The sequence below is a fragment of the Theropithecus gelada genome, chromosome 1, assembly GCF_003255815.1.
Source record: "Theropithecus gelada isolate Dixy chromosome 1, Tgel_1.0, whole genome shotgun sequence".
NCBI lineage: Eukaryota > Metazoa > Chordata > Mammalia > Primates > Cercopithecidae > Theropithecus > Theropithecus gelada.
In genome coordinates, this window is record NC_037668.1 from 218,820,305 (window position 1) to 218,843,073 (window position 22,769).

At 40.3% G+C, this 22,769-nt stretch overlaps 1 protein-coding gene and 1 non-coding gene across 4 annotated transcripts in view; both read left to right on the forward strand.

Annotated features, from left to right (window-relative positions):
* Nucleotides 1–22,769, forward strand: part of EFCAB2 (EF-hand calcium binding domain 2) — a 157,616-nt gene that overhangs the window by 56,473 nt on the left and 78,374 nt on the right. The gene's annotated exons all lie outside the window — the stretch shown is intronic.
* On the forward strand, nt 2,784–2,889 carry LOC112615219. Its single transcript, XR_003117305.1, has one exon. It is a non-coding gene; the product is annotated as a U6 spliceosomal RNA (small nuclear RNA).

Consider the following 22,769-nt stretch of genomic DNA (forward strand, 5'->3'; position numbering starts at 1 on the left):
TTAATTTGAAATTTTATCGCATCAGATAAAGGGAAAGTCTGGTATTGCAAATGCTGGGCAGCCACCAGCCCACTGTCAAGACCTTTATGAGCTGGGCCCCTACTACTGCCCTTCCGCCTCTAGGGGCCAGTCCTGAGGTCTGGAATCAGACTTCCTGGCTTCCCATCCCAGCTCCGTGACTGGGAGTCATTTCGTTATTCTCTTTGTGCCTCAGTGTACATTTGCCTCAGAGGTTTCATAGTACAAGTAAGTAGTTCTCAGAGTGCTCCCAAGACCCTCTCAGGGGACTGTGAAGTCAGAACTATTTTCATAATAAATTTAAGAGAGTATTTGTTCTTTTCATTCTCACTTTTTCCACGAGTATAGACTGTTTTTTTCTTTTCTTTTTCTTTCATTTTTTTTTTTTTTAAGACAGAGTCTCTCTGTCACGCAGACTGGAGTGCAGTGGCGCGATCTCGGCTCACTGCAACCTCCGCCTCCTGGGTTCACGCCGTTCTCCTGCCTCAGCCTCCTGAGTAGCTGCAATTACAGGCACCTGTCACCACACCCGGCTAATTTTTGTATTTTTTTTTTTTTTTTAGTAGAGATGGGGTTTCACCATGTTGGCCAGGCTGGTCACGAACTCCTGGCCTCAGGTAATCCACCCACCTCGGCCTCCCAAAGTGCTGGGATTACAGGCGTGAGCCACTGCGCCCGGCCTTGTATTGGAGTTTTTCAAAGGCTACATGACATGCAGTTTTGCAGCAGATTGAACGCAGAACTAGATATGAGAATACAGCTGTCCCCTGTGAAGCCAGGCGTTACATATTTACATTGAACGTATGTAAAACATGCTATTCTTCTCAATATACTTTTTGTTTTGGAAAATATAGTTTAAAAAAATAAAAATTATTTATGTAAACATGAGTTGATTTATGATTTCTAAATGAATTAATACATACATATTTTTAAAATGTAAGGTTTAATTTCTAATATGATAATAAATATAGATCCATATAACTCACACAACATAAACGCTTTGAGCACCTTGATAATTTTTGATAGTTTGTAAAAGGAGTTCTCAGACCAAAAAGTTTGAGAACCACTGTTGTGAGTGGACATTTTTAAAGCTCTTAGAACAATATTAGCCTGGGATTTAAAGCTAAGAACAGTATTAGCTATTATAATTTTTCTACTTTATATACATATAGTTTGTATTATTATTATTTTGAGATGGAGTCTCAGTGTCTGGCTCAAGCTGGAGTGTAGTGGCCCGATCTCAGCTCATTGTAACCTCTGCCTCCTGGGTTCAAGCGATTCTCCTGCCTCAGCCTCCCAAGTAGCTGGGATTACAGGTGCCCACCACCGTGCCCATCTAATTTTTGTATTTTTGGTAGAGACAGGGTCTCGCTATGTTGCCCAGTCTAGTCTTGAACTCCTGGCCTTAAGTCATCTGCCTGCCTCAGCCTCCCAAAGTGCTGGAATTACAGACATGAGCCACGGTGCCCAGCCCCATTTTATGTTTTTAAAGTAAATAACTCAGATTTGTTTTGCCTCTGTTTAATCTGGATGAGCAATGTTATGTTATATGTAACAAAACTCTCATAAGAACTTTAAAATACATATTTTATTTTAGAGACAAGCTCTGTTTATGTTGCCCAGGCTGGCCTTGAAATCCTGAGCTCAAGCGATCCTCCTGTCTCAGCCTCCCGAGTAGCTGGGACTATAAGCACCTACCACACCTGGCTGGAACGTTTTACTTATTCCCATATGTTCCATATTGATCTCTTAAGATCTAAAGCATTTTATTTTTCTTTTTCATTTCCTTGTTAAATAGTTTTTGAAAGCCAGCTCCTTGAAAAACACTGGGCAGGTTTTCAATATCACTAATTAGGGATACTCTGGTTTTGCCTTATATAAAACACAGACCTATTTTTTTTTTTTTTTAAGACAGTCTCGCTCTGTCGCCCGGGCAGGAGTGCAGTGCAGTGATCTCGGCTCACTGCAACCTCCACCTCCTGGGTTCAAGCGATTCTCCTGCCTCAGCCTCCCAAGTACCAGGAATAGTGAGATTACAGGTGTGTGCCACCATTCCCCAGTAATTATCTCTCTTTTTTTTTTTTTTCTGTACTTTTAGTAGAGACAGGGTTTTTGCCATTATAGCCAGGCTGGTCTCGAACTCCTGGCCTCAAGTGACCCGCCCGTCTCAGCCTCCCAGAGTACTGGAATTACAGGCATGAGCCACTGCACCCAGCCACATTTTCACTTATATGTATTTTCCTGCTCTGTATTTAGAAGTTAAGAAGACCGATTGAAAATTAAATTTTTGAATAGATGATATATGTACATGGGATAAAATTCTAAAGGTAGAAATAATACATAGTGATAAATAAATCTCTTTTCTACCTATCCAGTTCCCCTTATTAAAGGCAAGGTTTGTTACAGTTTTCTCTAATTCTTCCAGAGATTCTCCATGCAAATATGTATGAGTATGTGTGTGCGTGCGTGTGTGTGTGTGTGCATACGTTTGTGTATTTTTTTACTGTGGTAAAATATAGATAACCTAAAATTTATCATTTTAAGTATAGAATGCAGTGGCATTAACATTACTGTACAACCATCACTGCTATCCATTTTAGGCTTTTTCATCTTCCCAAACTGAAACTCTGTACCCATTTAACAATAATTCCACACCCCTCCCTCTTGCAGCCCGTGGCAGCCACCGTTCTGCTTTCTGTGTCTATGAGTTTCATTATCCTAGGTGCCTCATATATAAATGGAAGAGTACAATATTTGTCCTTCCTGTGCTTGCTTCGGAGCACATACACTAAAATTGGAACGCTACAGAGAAGATTAGCATGGCCCCCGCAGGAGGATGACATGCAAATCTGTGAAGCATTCCATTTTTTTTTTTTTTTTTTTTTTTTTTTTGAGACGGAGTCTGGCTCTGCCGCCCAGGCTGGAGTGCAGTGGCCGGATCTCAGCTCACTGCAAGCTCCGCCTCCCGGGTTCCCGCCATTCTCCTGCCTCAGCCTCCCGAGTAGCTGGGACTACAGGCGCCCACCACCTCGCCCGGCTAGTTTTTTGTATTTTTTAGTAGAGACGGGGTTTCACCGTGTTAGCCAGGATGGTCTTGATCTCCTGACCTCGTGATCCGCCCGTCTCGGCCTGCATTCCATTTTTAAAATACAAACAAATAATGTTTGTCCTGTGTCTTGTTTATTTCACGTAGTGTAATGTTCTCACGGTTCATCCACCTTGTTGCATGTGTCAGAATTGTATTCCTTTTTTGAATAATATTCCATTGTATTTATATCCCACATTTTGTTCATCCATCTGTCTATTGATGGACATTTGGGTTGTTTTCATCTTCTGACTGTTGTGAATAACGCTGCTATGAATATTGGTGTATAGATATCTGTTCGAGTCTCTGCTTTTAATTCTTTTGGGTGCATATCCAGGAGTGGAATTGCTGGATCACGTGGTAGTTCTGTGTTGGATATTTGAGGAACCACTGTACTGTTTTCCACAGTGGCTGCACCATGCTGCGTTCCCAGCGGCAATGCCCCAAGGTTCCGGTTTCTCCACATCTTTGCCAGCACTTGTCATTTCTGTTGGTTTTTTGGAGGGGGGTGTTGTTGTTATTGTTGTTTCTATAATAACCGTCCTACTGGGTGTGAAATGGTATCTCACTGGGGCTTTGGTTTGCATTTTCCTGATGAGTAATGTTGAACATCCTTTCATGTACTTATTGGACATTTGTACATCTTCTTTGGAGAAGTCTCTAGTCTTTGCCCATTTTTAAACCAGGTTGTTTTATTTTGTTTATTTTTGAATTGTAGGATATGTGTTTATTTTTAATGTGAATGGTATGATACTATATAAACTGTTCTGCACTCTGCTTTTTTTACTTATCAATATATCTTGACTATTAGTATATAAAAATTGGCTGGGTGCGGTGGCTGCCACCTGTAATCCCAGCACTTTGGGAGGCTGAGGCGGGCAGATCACCTGAGGTCAGAAGTTCAAGACCATTAAGACCACCCTGGCCAACATGGGGAAACCCCATCTCTACTAAAAATACAAAAATTAGCCAGACATGATGGTGGGTGCCTATAATCCCAGCTACTTGGGAGGCTGAGACAGGAGAATCGTTTGAACCTGGGAGACAGTCGTTGCAGTGAGCTGAGATCACGCCACTGCACTCCAGCCTGGGCGGCTGAGCGAGACTCTGTCTCCAAAAAAAAAAAAAAAAAAAAAAAATTTATCCTTATTTCATTGTATGGATGAATCTCATAATATATTGAATTAATCTCACCACTAATGGACATTGAAGTTGTTTCCAGGCTTTTGCTATAATAGTTCATGTTGCAGAGAATATCTTAGCATGCATATCATCTCGCAAACGTGAAAACTTTTTTTCAGGTAAATTATTGGAAGTATGTCAAAGGGCTTGACAATTTTTGGTAGATGTTGCTATCTTGATGATAGAGTCTCTCAACTCATGTGAGAGTACTAGTTTCTTCAATCCTTCTGAAACAAACTTTAATTATCAAGCATTGGGATTTTTTTTCCAATCTGATATGTGAAAGATGGAGACTCAGTGTTAATTTTCTTTTTTGTCCTTCCTTCCTTCCTTCCTTCCTTCCTTCCTTCCTTCCTTCCTTCCTTCCTTCCTTCCTTCCTTCCTTCCTTCCTCCCTTCCTCCCTTCCTCCCTTCCTCCCTTCCTCCCTTCCTTCCTTCCTTCCTCCCTTCCTCCCTTCCTCCCTTCCTCCCTTCTTCCCTTCCTTCCTTCCTCTTACTCTGTCACCCAGGCTGGAGTACAGTGGCATGATCTCAGCTCACTGCAACCTCCACCCCCTGGGTTCAAGCAGTTCTCCTGTCTCAGCCTCCCGAGTAGCTGGGATCACAGGCTTCCATCCGCCTGGCTAATTTTTGTATTTTTAGTAGAGATGGAGTTTCACCTTATTGGTCAGGCTAGTCTCGAACTCCTGACCTCAGGTGATCCACCCGCTTTAGCCTCCCAAAGTGCTGGGATTACAGGCATGAGCCACTGTGCCTGGCCTAATTTTCATTTTCTAGATTATGAACATCTTTCATATCTCTTAAAACTATTTGTATTTCATTTTGTTTGAACTGATGGTTCATGATTTTTCCCCATTTTTTCTCACTGAATTCTTTATCTTTTCATATATTAAAGCTCTCAGCCTTAGTCAAGATATGTATGTCTTGTGTCTTTTCACTCTACTTTTACTTTCTGGCATGCAGATTTTTTTTTTAATTTAGTCAAATTACACACCTTTGGAGTATGGATTTAAGTTTTGGAAACAAACAAATGTCATTTAGAGTAGTTTTAGTAGAATAAATTTAGGTTCCCCTAAATAAAGCTAATTTGGTGGGGGAAAAATACACCCCCAAGGCATGCCTCTAAGGTAAATAAGTGAACTTTTCCATGTAGCTGATACATTTAATTTGAAAGTGACTATAATCTTATTCACAAACAAATCCGATTTTTTGTAATCTAACAGAATAAAAGTACACTAGAAATCAGTAGAGTCAGTTGCTGGCTCTATCGTGGATTTTCTATGTGCCACCCTCTTTTTATTTCATTTTCCTTATCTATAAAATTGAAATAAAAATACCTGCACCACTTAAACCACACAAGTATAAGAATATCAAATAAAAAATATCAACTTGCATTTTTTTTTAAACACTCCATTCTGATCAATTTCAGAACAGGTTGATACTCAAGAATTTGGTGAGCTAAAATGAGATAGGGCCCAATCCTGGCATAAAAGCACCGATCTTTCCCCTTTCCCAAGCCACACCCATCTGTCCTGTTCCTATGCTTCAATGCCTTTACAATGTGACCTTATTTTTAGTATTCCAGACTCTTCTGTGTGATAAGGTTTGGCTGTGTCCCCACCCAGACCTCATCTTGAATTGTATCTGCCATTATCCCCACGTGTTGTAGGAGGGACCCGGTAAGAGGTAATTGAATTATATAGGCAGGTTTTTCCCATGCTGTACTCGTGATAGTAAATAAGATGATTTTATAAAGGGCAGCTCCCCTGTAGACACTTTCTTGCCTGCTGCCATGTAAAATGTGCCTCTGCTCCTCCTTCGCCTTCCACCATGATTGTGAGGCCTCCCCAGCCCTGTGGAACTGTGAATCCATTAAGCCTCTTTTTCTTTATAAATTACCGAGTCTTGGGTATTTCTTCATAGCAGTATTAGTCATATGAGAATGGACTAGTACACTGTGTTTAATTTATACCTGCCCCATCTATAGGAGATTTTTCTTAATATTTTCCTAATCTTTAGACAAATATTTGCAGTCTAGCAGCACCAAGTATCTACTTGCTAATATAGCGAGTCTCTTTTTTCATTGCTTCCATCTTCAACTCAATATGAGTCTCTGAGGCTCATGGTATCCAATATTCATTTCTTTTACTGATAGGGAGACTTAAGCTTCGTTAGCAATTGGCAGGAACCTTGAGTGTACTAGGTCCTGTGTAAAATTCAGTAAGAAATAGTAACCAGAACTTATTTGTAATGGATTAGAAATAACTTTTCCTAGGAGCACTGGAGGTACCATAAATACTATGTTTACTTCTTCACATATAGTGCTGTTTTTGAAGAGATATTAAAACAACATTTTGCAATTCATGTTTATCAGATAGTGAAAAGTGTGAGCAGTGTGGAGAGACTGCATGGACGGAGTTCCCAAGACAGTTATTATCTGAGAAGGCTGGAAGCTACTCAGAGAGCTTTGTAAAAACTGTATCGATACTGGGTCTACATTTGTGCAATGGAAAAACATGGAAGAGGATTGGGAATTGTTGGGTCCACACACCCCTCAATAAGAAATGAATTGTAAAAACAGGTTTATTCATGCAGTGATTGTTCACCTGTATGCATGAAGTGAATGATGAACCTAAGACTACATGTGTAACTTGGATAAATCTCAAAAAACAACATTGAGTTTAAGAAATTACAAAAGGACAGAAACATACTACCATATATATACATTTTAAATAGACAAAATAATAGTAAATATTGTTTATGAATACAAAGATATGCATGGAAATGATAGGCATTATCCTCAGAATAGTGGTGTGGTTGCATCTGAAGATGAAAGGAGAAGGGAGGAGGAGTGGAATGTTAGCTGTTTCTGCAATGTTTTCTTGTTAGGAAAAAAATTCTGAAGAAAATGTGGCAAGATGTTAACATCTGTTAAATCTTAGTATTGGCTGTCATATTTTCTCCTGTACTTTTCTCTGAAATACTTTACAACTACACATAAAAATAAATATTTTTAAAAGAGTGATTTATATCTTATCTCTTTACCATCTCACTTTGTAGTTGCTTTGTTAAAAATTGGTTTGCTTATCATGGTCCTTTTGATGAACTGGAATTAAAGAGTCAAAGAGAAATTTTTAAAGTCATTCCAAATTCTACTTCCTGAAATAATAATTGTTACTGTTAGACTACTATTATTCTAGAGCTCTTTCTGCCCATGTGTAATATAATAAATGGATAGAAAGGTGGGGAATTAATAAGAAAGGAAGAAGGAAGAAAGGAAAGGAAGGAAAAAGATATGGAAGGAAAAATCTAGGATATAATCTTCATGTGGGAAGGACTTACTTTAATTTTACTTGAATGTGACAAAAGAAAAAAAACTAAATTGAAGAAATTGTGGAATCTCAAATGTTTGTTAGCCATAAGAGACATTATTTAAGTTCAGAAAAGATTTTGAGGAAAACATTAAGAGACTATAGTCCTTGTGTGTTTTTTTAAACTATCTATTTCAAATATAAAAAGTGTCAGTTGATTCCTTGCTGTGAAAGATAAGGACATTAGCATTTCCAAAATTCTGTCTCTACATTTTCTCTCCCAACCCCCAGTTTATCTTAGGTATATTTTTATTTTTACACTGACAAGGTAGAATGTTCATACTTTGTTCCTACATTTTTTAGTAGTTTTGTATATTTGAATGAAGTTGCCACTAACCACATTTTCTCATTTTTTTCTCCATCATTGAATTCTTTGATTTATTTTTGTTGTGTAGATTCTCTTGTCAGTTTTTTAAATTTTTTCAGGAAGTGCTCATGGATATTTTTGAGACTGGGTCTCAGTCTGTCACCCGGGCAGGAGTGCAGTGGTGCCATCACGGCTAACTGCAGCCTTGACCTCCTGGGCTCACGTGATCCTCCTGCCTCAAAGAAAAGTCCCTGTAACTCTTTTCCACCAGTCGCCCAGTTCCCCTCTAAAATACTGGCAACCAGAATACTAATTCTAGGCATCTCTCCAGATCCTAGCCAGATACAAGGAAACGCGTGTATATTATTTTCTTTTTCTTTTTTTTTTTTTTTTTGAGATGGAGTCTCGCTCTGTCGCCCAGGCTGGAGTGCAGTGGCCAGATCTCAGCTCACTGCAAGCTCCGCCTCCCGGGTTCACGCCATTCTCCTGCCTCAGCCTCCCAAGTAGCTGGGACTACAGGCGCCCGCCATCACGCCCGGCTAGGTTTTTGTACTTTTTAGTAGAGACGGGGTTTCACCGTATTAACCAGGATGGTCTCGATCTCCTGACCTCGTGATCCGCCCGTCTCGGCCTCCCAAAGTGCTGGGATTACAGGCTTGAGCCACCACGCCCGGCCTATTTTCTTATACCCTGTTTTTATTGAAATGGTTACTTTCTTTCATACTATGGTATGGTTCCCGTGGATTGGGGTCACATCTGTGATGAAGCTCGTTTTTATGGCTTTTCAGTAGCGTTCAGGGATCTGGAATGAAGGTAGCTCTCTAGTTCAAGCTTAGGCTAAGTGGCATAAATGCCACAAGGGTTAATGTATTGGGGGACATCGCAAAGGGCATGGGGTCAGTCCTAGATATCCCAGTAAGCTATGTTCCAGGCTTTACAGATGGAAGTTAATAGGAATGGCACTGTGACAAGAAAAATAACATTTGGATTCAGGCTTCCCTCTTCAGGGCCCATTACTGGCTATTTTAATAAAGAAGACCATTTCTGTATCTTTGGAGGCCAGCTTTGGTTGATTGTGGATTACAGGTATCTGTCCGTTTTTGTTTTTGAGATGGAGCCTCACTCTATCGCCCAGGCTGGAGTGCAGTGGCCCGATCTCAGCTCACTGCAACCTCTACCTCCCAGGTTCAAGCGATTCTCCTGCCTCAGGTCATCTGCCCACCTCAGCCCTCCCAAAGTGTTTGGGATTACAGGTGTGAGCCACCGTGCCCAGCTCTGTCTGTTGTTCTTTTTTTTTCTCGGAAATGGGATCTCGCTGTGTCGCCTGGACTGGAGGGCAGTGATGTGATCTCAGCTCACTGCAACCTCCGTCTCCTGGTTCAGGTGTTTCTCCTGCCTCAGCCTCCCGAATAGCTGGGATTACAGGCAGGCGCCACCACGCCTGGCCAATTTTTGTATTTTTAGTAGAGATAGGGTTTCACCGTGTTGGCCAGGCCGGTCTCGAACTCCTAGCCGCAAGTGATCTGCCCACCTCAGCCTCGGAAAGTGCTGGGGTCACAAGCATGAGCCACCATGCCCGGCCTATTGTTCTTATTGGACTGTCTTGATCAGGTGCAAATTTTGCTGTATGACTTCAAAAGTGGGGAGCCAGAGGCTCTGAGGATTGGTGGTTTCAGGGAGTGTACTTCCTGAGGCCTCTGGGTATAAAATTCCTGTGGCCTCTGGGTGTGTACCCTCTGTGGCTTCCAGATTTGTACGTCCTGCAGCTTCGACCTGTTCTCCTTAACAGAGGAAATCTAATATTAGATTCACTCAAAAAGTGTGGAAGACTTAATGCAAATGCATCACAAAGAACAGCTCATGGTGGTTTCTTTACTAGCTTTGAAATACAGAAGGGACACAAACCAAGAAAGTATTACTGTATGTTCCTATGGCCCCAGACTTGTTTGGAAACTGGGCTCCTTTGCATCATTCTGTTGGTCATGCTCTGTCAGGTTGGATGGGACCAAATATTCTTAAGTTTTCTCAGTTTGAGCAAGTTTCTTGTAAGGACATATTTGGAAATAAGTATAAGTGATAGAAGGCATTATAAGTAATCCAGAGAAGATTTCAAGTATATGGGAGGATGTGCATAGGTTATATGCAAATACTATGCCATTTAATACAAGGAATTTATTTATGTAAGGAATAGCAAAAAGTCCCCACAGTGGCATTCCAGCCTCAGTGTACTGGAAGGACATTTATTGCCATTAAGGGAACACAGGGGCTCTCATATTTCAAGTCACTCTGGCGACTCCACATCAACTGGTAATCTAACATGCCGGCGACTCTACTTGCCTGCTTTTCTTTCTTCTTTTCCAGAGTCTTCCTATTTTGCTCCTGACTGATTTGATCTCTGCTGTGTGTCTCCTACTCCTTTGCATCTACCTCCTCATGGGGTCAGATGCTTTATGGTTCTGCAGCCTGCCTTCTCTCTGTGCCATTCCTCTTCCATCTGTATGTCTTGCTTTAAAACTCCCAAGGAAGAAAGAAGGAAAGTCTGCTTTGGTCATTTGTCAGTATTCGGTAGTGTGTGCCTTTGTTGAGCAGAGCTCAACTGCATCAGCCCCTCCCCTGCAGACCTATAGAGGGCACCCGTCTGTTTGGTTAAGTAGCCAGTTCTGGTTCCAGCATCTGTGCCTAGGGAGGCAGATCCGATGGTACAAAGCATAGCAACCTATACATTCAGAAACTCTCGGGGGGGAAGTGTGGATTTGGCAGAGACCTTACTGCTCACCTGATACAGTTACCCCCAAATCTCATGAGGTTGTTTGAGCCTAATGTTAGGCCGTTCCATCCCAGTTTCTAGGCCAACAGTTGGAACTCTGTGGCCAACTCACCGGTTTATTGCCATGCCCCTCCCTGGTAGTGCTAGTGATTCATGTCATGGTGGTCGTCTGTGGTGGAGACTGGGTAGTCTAATTCTGTTTCCTCTCCTCCTGAGCACACAGCTATACTGTAATTCCCAGATTCTCTTGCAGATAGAGGGGAGCTGGGAATTATGGTCTAGCTAGACCATGTGACCTAGTTTTTACCAATGAAATGTGGATGGAGGTGATGGGTACCTTCTAGGCCTGGTCCATGGAAGCCTCCCACGTGGAAGGTACTTTTCCCTTTACAGCTTGATACATCCAGTAGAGTGATATTGGAAGCCATATGTTGAAAATTATGGAACCACAAGATGGAAGGAGCTGGGTCCCTGAATGAGTTTTTGGAGGAAAGCCATCCTGATTTTCCGATCAGGAAAATCTATTTTGGATTTTATGTGAGCCACCTCCATGACTATTGTGTTAAGCCACTGGAGGCTGGAGTTTGTTACAGCAGTGACCATTATCCTCACATAGTGGCATTATTGATTTTGCTCCACAGGGACCCAAGGAAAGGTTGGGGTCCCTTAGGTACCTTGGTGAGCACTGTCCCAAGCGGAAGTTGGGTAACAGGATGGCCCCCTTCAGGGAGGGCTGATGGGGTACGGGAGAACGATCGTCGCTTTGCTACTCCTGGTAAGCATGACATAAAGAAGCCTCTCTTTAGACTTCCTCACCGAATCCCAAGCTGTGGATATCAATACATCTGTATAGATTCATGGGAGAGTTCAGGGGTTTTCTGAAATTGCCTCTGAATTTATTTGCAGGAAGATAGGGGTTAGTAACTACTGGTACTGCTTTATACACAGAGCAAGTAAACTCCATCTTTACCATGGTCAACTGTAGCAATAGAATTCAGTGTTTTCTATATCACAGAAGAAGTAACAGAAACTTCATCCATTTCATCTTCATATATAGTAACGCGAGGTGTCTGAGAGGGCGAGGTGAGAAAGGCAAGACTGGTGTGCGTGCTCTTGAAGTGGCTGTCAAAGGGAGGAGATTGGCTTATAGTAGCAGGGTCCAGGTAGCATGGGAATTCAGTATTTTTATCTTTAAAGCAGTTAGAAACAAGTGTTTACAGGTGCCATGCAGTCACGAAGCCAGGCCAGAAGCCAGGTTGTAAGTGCTGTAATTTAAGTAAGCTTTTGGTTAATTTAAAGGGGTGTGTGTTACACCAGCTCCTAACCCATAGCCATCTTCTGTTTCATTTTTTTGATTACTAAGAAGTGACACTCAAATGTTTATTTTTTTCTTAAAACTGCTGAGTACATTTTGTAACAGTTCCAGTTTCTACTGAGAGCTCATTTATGCCATATTTCCTTTGCTCACGTAACTCTAAGAGTACTGTGTTTTTTTTTTGTTTTTTTGTTTTTTACTGAAAGCTTATATTTCTATTTCTCCTAAGTGATAAACTTACTGATGACAAAATGTATTTATTATTTGAGTTCTGTAATGCATACAACATTGTCTTTTTTCTATATACAACTGATAATATTAGCTGTGGGTACGTAACTAGTTGTGTGGTGTTATTAGGAAATGAATCTGTGAAAGGTGGGCCGGGGCCATTCAGTGAACCATCTTGTTTGATGCTCTAGGATCCTGGATTTCACTGTGTAAGCAATGCACATCCATAAATGCTGAAAGGGATAAGACGAGATTTGGGCTTTTAGAAAGAAAACCCTAGCCAGGTGTGGTGGTGCATGCCTGGAGTCCCAGCTACCCAGGAGGCTGAGATGGAAGAGTGCTTGAGCTTGGGAGTTCGAGACCAGCCTGAGCAACATTTCAGGATTTTTTTAAAAAGAGCCCCAAAAAGAAAGCAAACTCTAGCTTTAGGATGGTAGATCCATTGACATGCGGAACAGAGCAGTAGTTCTTAATTCTGGGTGAGCTTCAGAGTGGCCTCACAGTGCGGCTAGTCTGGAACTGCACGCAAAAGAGCAGCACAGAGCTGGCACTTGGTGGGGCTCTCCAGCCCACCCAGATCCGGTGCCCTTTATGAACCCGCAGCCCAAAGCCAGGCAGAATCAAGGATATCTCCACAGGTGCAGGTGTGGGTAGCTTATGTGCCTTAGCCACACCCTGGCAAGTAACTATCCCTTTTCATAACAAAGCTTTTCTGGGCACTTACCCTGCCAACTGCCGAGTTCTCCTCTCCCAGAGGCAGTGAGCGTGGAATGCCCTTGTCTACACTGGGAGGAGGATATAAAGGATTATGGATGAAAAGGCCTCCATTATATTTCCAAATACCTTCTCCCACAAACGCCTTTTATATAAAACAAAACCAAAAAATTGCCACCCACTAAAACCCCTGGCTAATACCCTATGATTGTCTTTCTCTTTATAGCTAAGAATCTTAAAAAAGAGTTTGCTCTTTATTGAGCACTCCGTTACTTCTTCAACATGCAATTTGTAATTTGACTTCTATCTCTCCATCCCATCCTGCTCAAACTGTTTTTCCTGAGGTGGTTTTCTCTTCCTTTATTTTTCTTTTTTTTTATTTTTCTTTTCTTTTTTTTTTTTTTTGAGACGGAGTCTCGCTCTCTCTCCCAGGCTGGAGTGCAGTGGCGCAATCTCAGCTCACTGCAAGCTCCGCCTCCCGGGTTCCCGCCATTCTCCTGCCTCCGCCTCCCGAGTAGCTGGGACTACAGGCGCCCGGCTAGTTTTTTGTATTTTTTTAGTAGAGACGGGGTTTCACCGTGTTAGCCAGGATGGTCTCGATCTCCTGACTTCGTGATCCGCCCACCTCGGCCTCCCAAAGTGCTGGGATTACAAGCGTGAGCCACCTCGCCCGGCCTCTTCCTTTATTTTTCATACCATCTTCTTTTCTTTTCCCTCTCCCCTCCCCTCCCCTCCCCTCCCCTCCCCTCCCCTCCCCTCCTCTCCTCGACAGAGTCTCACTGTTGCCCAGGCTGGAGTGCAGTGGCGCAATCTCAGCTCACCGTAGCCTCTGCTTCCTGGGTTCAAGTGATTCTCCTGCCTCAGCCTCCCAGGTAGCTGGAATTACAGGCACGCACCCCCATGCCCGGTTAATTTTTGTATTTTTAGTAGAGATGGGGTTTCAGCATGTTGGCCAGGCCGGTCTTGAACTCCGGACCTCAAATGATCCACCTGCCTCAGCCTCCCAAAGTGCTGGGATTACAGGCGTGAGCCACCGCACCCAGCGTCTTTTGTTTTCATCCAACATCTGTGACTCTTCTCAGCCTCTGTTTTGAGACAATTATCTTTTTATCTGGACTATTAATGTCCGCTAGAGTTTCATCTCCGTGCTTCTTTTCATTTACACCCTTTCTGGGAAATCTCTTCCATACCTAAATCTGGATCTCAACCTGGAAAACATTTTTAAAGTCTATATAAAAAAAGCGCTTCTTAGTTCAAAGGTAAAATTTTAGGAAAATTAAATTGAAAACGTATAAGAAAATAACAGTAATGGAAACTAGATTTGAAAATGGAAATGACAGGCTGGGCACAGTGGCTCATGCCTGTAATCTCAGCACTTTGGGAGGCCGAGGCAGGCAAATCATTTGAGGTCAGGAGTTTGAGACCAGCCTGGCCAACATGGCGAAACCCCGTCTCTACTAAAAATACCAAAATTAGACAGGCATGGTGGCGTGCGCCTGTAATCCCAGCTACTTGGGAGGCTGAGGCAGGAGAATTGCTTGAACCTAGGAAGCAGATGTTGCAGTGAGCCAAGATTGCACCATTCCACTCCAGCCTGGGCAATTGAGTGAGACTCCATCTCAAAAAAAAAAAAAGAAAAGAAAAGAAAATGGAAATGATGTTAGAACTATGAGATACAACCAAATTAAGACTCCTTAAGTGCCTGTATAAAGAAAAATGAAAGCATAAAAAAATGAAGAGAACATCCAACTCAAAAACGCTAGGGAAAAAAGGTAAACTGAAAGAAAGCAGAAAGGAGAAATTCATGAAGATAAAAACAGAATTAATGGGGTTGGGAAACAGTGCAACAGTAGGAACCAATAAATGAAAGTTTGTTTTTTTGCAAAAGGTTAATAGAAAGATAAATCACTAGCAGTGTCTTATTTGGGAAAGTAGAAATAGAAGATAACGTGGGAGACAGAATCATTAAAACATAGGAAAATTTCACATCTAATGAGAGTCGTTTGTACAACTCTATACAAGCGAATTTGAACACCTGGCTGAAACAGTCAACTTCCTAGTAAAATACAATTTGCCAGAAGCAGTCCTAGTCATATGTATATAGATTGGAAGACTTAATATTGTTATGACGGCAATACTCCCCAAATTGATTAACAGATTCATTGCAATCTCTATCAAAATCCTGGTTGCCTTTTTTTTTTTTTTAAGAAATTGACAGTTAATTCTAAAATTCATATAGAAATGCAAGGGACCTAGAATAGCCAAAACAATCTTGAAAAAGGATAACAAAGTTGGACTCCCATTTCCCAATCTCAAAATTTAGTGAAAAGCTACAGTAATTAAGACTGTGATACTGGTATAATGATGTAAGTTTAGACACATACATCAGTGGAATAGAATTGAGAGTCTGGAAATAAACCCTTACACTTATGGTCAGTTGATCTTCTTTTTTTTTTTTTTTTTTTTTTTTTCTGAGACGGAGTCTCGCTCTGTCGCCCAGGCGGGAGTGCAGTGGCCGGATCTCAGCTCACTGCAAGCTCCGCCTCCCGGGTTTACGCCATTCTCCTGCCTCAGCCTCCCGAGTAGCTGGGACTACAGGCGCCCGCCACCTCGCCCGGCTAGTTTTTTGTATTTTTTAGTAGAGACGGGGTTTCACCGTGCTAGCCAGGATGGTCTCGATCTCCTGACCTCGTGATCCGCCCGTCTCGGCCTCCCAAAGTGCTGGGATTACAGGCTTGAGCCACCGCGCCCGGCCGGTCAGTTGATCTTCGATAAAGATGGCAAGACAATTCAATAGAAAACAAGAATAGTCTTTACAACAAATGGTGCCAGGATGACTAAATATCCACATGCAAATGAATGAAGTTGAACCCTACCACACACCATATATGAAAATTAACTCAAAATGAATAAAAGGGCTGGGTGCAGTGGCTCACGCCTGTAATTCCAGCACTTTGGGAGGCCAAGGTGGGTGGATCACCTGAGGTCAGGAGTTCAAGACTGGCCTGGCGAACATGGCGAAACCCCATCTCTACTAAACATACAAAAATTAGCCGGGCCTGGTGGCACACACCTGTAATCCCAGGTACTTGGGAGGCTGAGGCAGGAGAATCGCTGGAACCCGGGAGGTGGGGGTTGCAGTGAGCCAAGATCGCACCACTGCACTCCAGTCTGGGCAACAGAGCGAGACTCTGTCTCAAAAAAAGTAGAAAAAAAAAAAAAAGATCTCAATAAAGAGCTAAAATTGTAAGACCCTTAGAAGAAAACATTGGTGTGAATGTTTGTGACCTTGGATTAGGCAGTGGTTTCTTAGCTATGATACCTCAAACAAGCAACCCAAGACAAAAATAGATAAATTGAATTTCACCAAAATTAAAAACTTCTGTGCTTCAAAGGACACTGTCAAGAAGATAAAGAGACAAGCCACAGAGTGGGAGAAAACATTTGCAAATCATCTATCTGATAAGGGGTCTAGTACCTGTAATATATAAAAAATTGACAACAATAAAAAGACAAATAACCCAATTAAAATGTGGACAAAGTATTTGAATAGACATTTCTCTAAGGAAGATTATTTAATGGCCAAAAAACACATGAAAATATGCTAAGCATCATTAGTCATCAGGGAAATGCAAATCAAAATCGTAATTAAATACTACTTTAGATCTACTAGAATGGCTGTAATTTAAAAAACGAAAGATAGCAATTGTTGGTGGAAATATAAAATGGTGCAGCCACTTTAGAAAACAGTTTAGTAGTTCTTGAGAAAGTTAAATGTAGAGTTACCATATGACCCAGCAAATTCATTCCTAGGCTTATACTGAAGAGAAATGAAAAAATATGTCCACACAAAAACTTGTGGATGAATGATCATAGTAGCATTATTTATAACAGCCAACAACTCACATGTCCATCAGGTGATGAATGGATAAACGAAACATGATATATTCATAAAATAGTCTATTATTCAGCTATAAAAAGGAATGAAGTACTAATACGTGTTACAACGCGGATGAATCTAGAAAACATCATGCTGAGTGAAAGAAGCTGGACACAGAAGGCCACATGTGTATGACAGTTATATGAAATGTCTAGAGCAGGCAAATCTGTAGACATACAGATCAGTGGTTGTGAGGAGGTAAGGGGAGGGAGGGATGGACATAACTGCTACCAGGTATGGGGATTCTTTACGGGGTGATTAAAATGTTCTAGGATTAGATGGTGGTGATGGTAGCTCAACCTTGTGAATATACTAAAAACCACTGGATTATACACTTAAAATCAATTGATGAAAAAAGCAAAACAAACAAACTGATCTCATAAAGATAGAAAATCTAAACACACTAATTTACATAGAATCATTAGGCAAGTTTTCAGAGTTCTCTCACCAAAAGGCTTCAATCCAGATAGTTTCATAGGATAATTCTTATCAAAGAAGAACATTTTAGCTCTAGTGCTACTTCATCTCTTTCAGAGAATAGGAAAAGAAGGAAAACTTCCAAATTCTTTTTCCAAAGTAAGTATAGTGTTGATACCAAAAACCTAACAAATATTGCATTAAAAAAACTTACAAAACAATCTTATGAATATCTGTACACAAATTGTAAATAAAATATTAGCAACAAAATTCAGTGGCACATGTAAGCAAATGGAGGTTTATTCCAGAAATGTAAAAATAGTTCTGTGTTGGGAAGTTTATTAATGTAATTTATCATAGAAACAGATCTGTGAAGAAAAATCATAGGATCATCTCTATAGAGGCATTTGACAGAATTCACACATACATAATTTTAAAGACTCAATAAGGTAGAAATTAAGGACATGCTTTCTTAGCATAAAATATGTGTGTTTCAGCCCAAAATCTGGTTTCTTACTTAATAAAGAAGGCACAAACAGCATTTTCATTAATGTCAGGAATAAGATAACGATATCCGCATTTGCTGTTATTATTTAGTATTGACTAGAAGTATTAACTAATATAATTAGACAGGTGATAACAGACACATAAGTATTTGACATTAAATGGTACAAAAGATAGAAGAAAGAACTATCTTTATTCACAGATATATGATTAAATATGTGTGGAATGGAAAAATTACAAAGAAAAATATTTGCTAAAGTATAGTAGGGAATAAAATTAATACATAGAAATAAAGAGTGTTCAACTATACAAACAATGCCCAGTTGGATGATATAATGGAAAATAAGACTTATTTACAGTAGCAACAAAAAAGCTAAAATTTATAGACAAATATAACAAAAATATACTACATTCAGATAACCTGAAATATATAAAAATAGATGAACAAATAGACATACTATGTTTTTGGATAAGAAGACTTGAAATTATAAAGATGCCAAATAATCCTAAATTAACTTATTAAGTTAACACAATCTCAATTAAAATATCATCAGATCTTTTCTGGAGCTAGATAAGTGAATTTTGATTTTCATATGAAAAATAAGTTAGCAAGAATAGGCAAGAAAACTCTGATAAAGAGTAAGGCGGTGAGTTTAGCTTTATTTGATATTAAAACATATTACAAATCCTCTATTGTTAAAACAGTATGGCATAATAGATCAATGAGATAGAATAGAAAATCCAGAAATTGTTCGAAGTGCATATGGAAAGTTAATATAGGATATAAATGGCATCTCTGATGTGTGGGAAAAACATAGATTTAACTGGATAGCTATTTGGAAAAATATAAAATTGGATCTATACTTCATGCTGTATAGTAAGATAAAGTTTGTGTGCAACAAGTATCTAGGTTTAAAACAAAACCTTGTTAAGTATTTAAAAATATGAATGAATTCCATTATAAACTTGGAGTAGGAAAAATAAAACAAAAGCCAGATGTAAAAAGATTTTAAAATTTGATAAAATTTTACATAATAAAATTTTACGCCAAAAAAGGAATTATAAAATCAAGAGATTTTATAACATCTTGAGAAAAATCTTACATTGTAAATGGCTAATAACCCTGATATTGTGTAAAAGTGGTAACTCTTTAAAAAAATTTGATTAACCAGAAATTTCCATTCCTTGACCACAGAGAAAAAAGGAATCTAGTATGCCATTATTTTGAAATTTAATCTTTTCAGTGTACCCCCTTATTTACTGCATTATTCACAATAGCCAATATAGGGAATTAATGTAAGTGTCCAAACAAATGAAAGGATAAGGAAAATGTGATATGTATACAAGTGAAATATTATACAGTATTTTAAAAACATTTTATTTTGAAATAATTTTAGAGTTATATAAATGCAAAAAAATAGTACCCAGGATGGGCAACATAATGAAACCTTGTCTACAAAAAAAAAAAAAAAAAAAGCCAAGCATGGTGGCTCATGTCTGTGGTTCCAGCTACTCAGGAGGTTGAGGTGGTTGGATTACTTGAACCCAGGAGTTTGAGGCTGCAGTGAGCTATGTTGGCATCACTGTACTCCAGCCTGGGCAACAGAGTGAGGCCCTGCCTTTAAAAAAAAAAAAAATTGTTCAAGAGAGTTTCTGTGTATCCCTCCCCCCATTCACATCTTACGTAACTACACTACAATGATCAAAACCAAGAAATTAACCTTGGTTCAGTACCATCAACTGAACTAGAGACGTGCTAGAGTTTCACCAGTTTTTCCACGAATTCTGTCCTCTCTCCCAGGATCCATGCAGAACCCTGTCCTGCACTGTCTTGTCTCTTTAGCCCTCCAACCTGTGACAGTTCCTCTTTCAAGACCTTGATACTTTTGAAAAATCCTGCTGAATTCTTTTTTAGAATGTCCCTCGGTTTGGGTTTGCCAGATAGTTTCCTGTGATTAGATTGAGGCAGTATATTTTTGGCGAGAACACTACACACAAGTGAGTTTGTGCCCTTCTCTGAGCATCATGTCAGAATCCATGATGTTGCTATGCTTTAGTACTGATGACGTTCACCTTAATTGCTTGCTTAAGATAGTGTCTGCCAGGTCTCCCCACAGCAAAGTTATGAATTTTCCTTTTGTATTTGGTAAATATCTTGGAAGAGATACTTCGAGACTGTGCAAATTTTGCTTCCCCTCAGACTCTGGCCCACAAGTAGCATCCGTCGGTCGATCTTGCCCGTGACTATTTTTACTGCGGTTTTTGCCAAGCGGCGTTTCGGTGTCATTTTTAACAAGGAAATTCCAGGACAGTGGGCTTGTTCTTGTTTGTTTGGGCAGTTGGCAGCCACTGGGCAATGTGGAATTTAGAATTACTTAGGCCTTTCCCAACACAGAAAAATGCTGTAGTCTATTAATTCAGTAAACATTTATGAAACCCTTGTTATGACCAAGGCCTCTTGGAGAAATATGCAGACAGCACAAGGTCTGGTCTGCACCTGAGTCTTTTTCTCTGCCACTACTTTTCACCTTGAATCACACTCGCCATCAAGATTTGTTAGAAGATGTTACCACAAAAAGTGCTGAGAGACACGCCCAGGAGTCAGAGGATGGGACCAGTTTCCAGTTTTGCCCCAGACTAGCTACGTTACTAGCAGGGCGAGTCAGATAGCGTCTCAAAGTTCTAGTCTCCTTATTTTTAAAATGGGGAATATAACATAGATTGACATTAGAATTAAATGAGTGAATACATATGAAAGTACTGTTTAATTGAAAGGCATATTTCAACTATAAAGTGTTCTACAAATTCATTAGTTATCGGCTGGGCACGGTGGCTCACGCCTGTAATCCCAGCACTTTGGGAGGCTGAGGCGGGAGGATCGATTGAGCCCAGGAGTTCAAGACCAGCCTGGCCAACATAGCGAGGCCCTGTGTATAAAAAACAAACACACAAACATGAATTATTCAACAAATACCTGATTTCCTATTAAGTGTGAGCTTTTTCTAGGTATTAGAATATAACAATGAAAGACAAGGCCTCTGCCCTCAAGGAACTTATATTTTAGAGGAGAAAGATGGATCATGGACAAGTAAGCAAGTAATAAATATAATTTCAAATAGTAATAAATGCTATACTGTAAATAAAACGGGATGATTAACAAAATGTACTATAAAGAAAATAAAGGAGGATAATACATTAGAGAATTGGGGTGTGGTTAGGTGGGATGGAATAGTTTAGATGTTCTGGTCAGGGAAAGTGTCTCGAAGTAATTTTTGAGGTAAGAACTTTAAGATTAGAAGGAGTCAGCTGTGTGAACTCGGGGAAAGCAAATATAAAGGGACTTTGAAGGGGAAAGCGTCAGGATGCTGGAGTAAAGCAAAGAGGATAGTGTACCTGTGAGGTCGCTAGAGAGTGGTGGAAGATCAAGCCAAAAAGCTTGGCAGGGTCAAATGATGTAGAGCCTTACATGCCGTGAAAAAGAAGTTTCTCAGTGCAGTTTATCAGGAAGAAGTTGACCAGGAAGCTGTTGAAGGGTTTTAAGCAGGACATTACATGTTATGATTTTCATTTTAAAAAGATTGTTCTGGCTGCTGTGAGAATGGATTGAGATGGCCGGCAAGAGCAGAAGCAGAATGACAGCCTGTGGTCTACTGCAGTGGTCCAGGCAAGAGGGAATGGTGGCCAGGCAAGCTTGGTGGCAGTGAGTTGTAAGAGGTTATTGTTATGGGCTAAATTATGTCCCCTCCTAATTCATGTTTTGGAGTCTTAACCTCCAGTATACCTCAGAATGTAACCTTAGTTGGAGATAAGGTCTTTAAAGAGATGATTAAGTTAAAAAGCCCAAACCAAAGGGAGGTGATTAAGTTAAAACGAGGCCATTAGGGTGGGCCCTAATCCAATCTGACTTGTGTCCTTATAAGAAGAGGAAGTTTGGACACCCAGAGAGACACTGGGATGCTCACGCACAGAGGGGTGACCAGGTGAGGGCACAGGGAGAAAAAGTGGCCCCTATAAATTCAGGAAGGCCTCAGAAGCAGCCAACCTGCTGACCCCTTGATCTGGGACCTCTGGCCTCCGGAACCAAGAAAATCAATCTCTGTGGTTTAAGTCACACAGTCTATGGTAATTTGTTATGGCAGCCCTAGCAAACTGATAGAACTATGAAAATGGTGGTTATGGTGGTGATTTTTTCATTGTATTTATCACTACCTAAAATTCGCTTAGATTTCTTTATGTTTATTCTTTCACTCCCTTGATTGTAAGTTCCATTACAGCAGGGATTTTGTCTAATTCATAGTAATCACAGCGCCGAGGGGAGTACCTGCACCATGGCAGATGAAAAGTGACTGTGTGGTTAAATTATTTCTCAGTCACTCTGTGTAATATCCAGTATTTTGTAGCGCTTTTGTTTTTAATGATATACAGAAGATCCAGAGTTTATTAGGGGGCTACAAACTCTAGCACATAGGACTATATAAGAAATAATACTGCAGCAAGTTAGAACCAGGTGTTCAGGAAGCATGTTTTAGCAGTGGAGAAATGATCTCTTGATTAGAGGGACCTTGGATAAAAGAGGCCTTTTTTGAACAGAATAGCTCTGCTGAATAAAGAGATTTAGTCACTATTTTACCTTCATTTCATGGCTTTTCCAAAATAAGGTTCATGTGTGAAAAATGCCCTCCGTAAGGGCGAGGTCTTTATTTTGTTCTCTGCTGTTCTGTAAATGATACCAGCACATCACAGGCTTCAAATATTTGTTAAATGAATGAAAACCATTTTCAAACCCTGCTTTGTCCTTAGACATTTTTGGATTGCTTTAAATGTTCTCTTATCCTTAGCATAATGTTAGCTATTTAATAGAGCAGGTAAAATGTTTTGCCTATTTTTTTTGTCTCTTATAATTGTGTGAAATGTTCTGAAT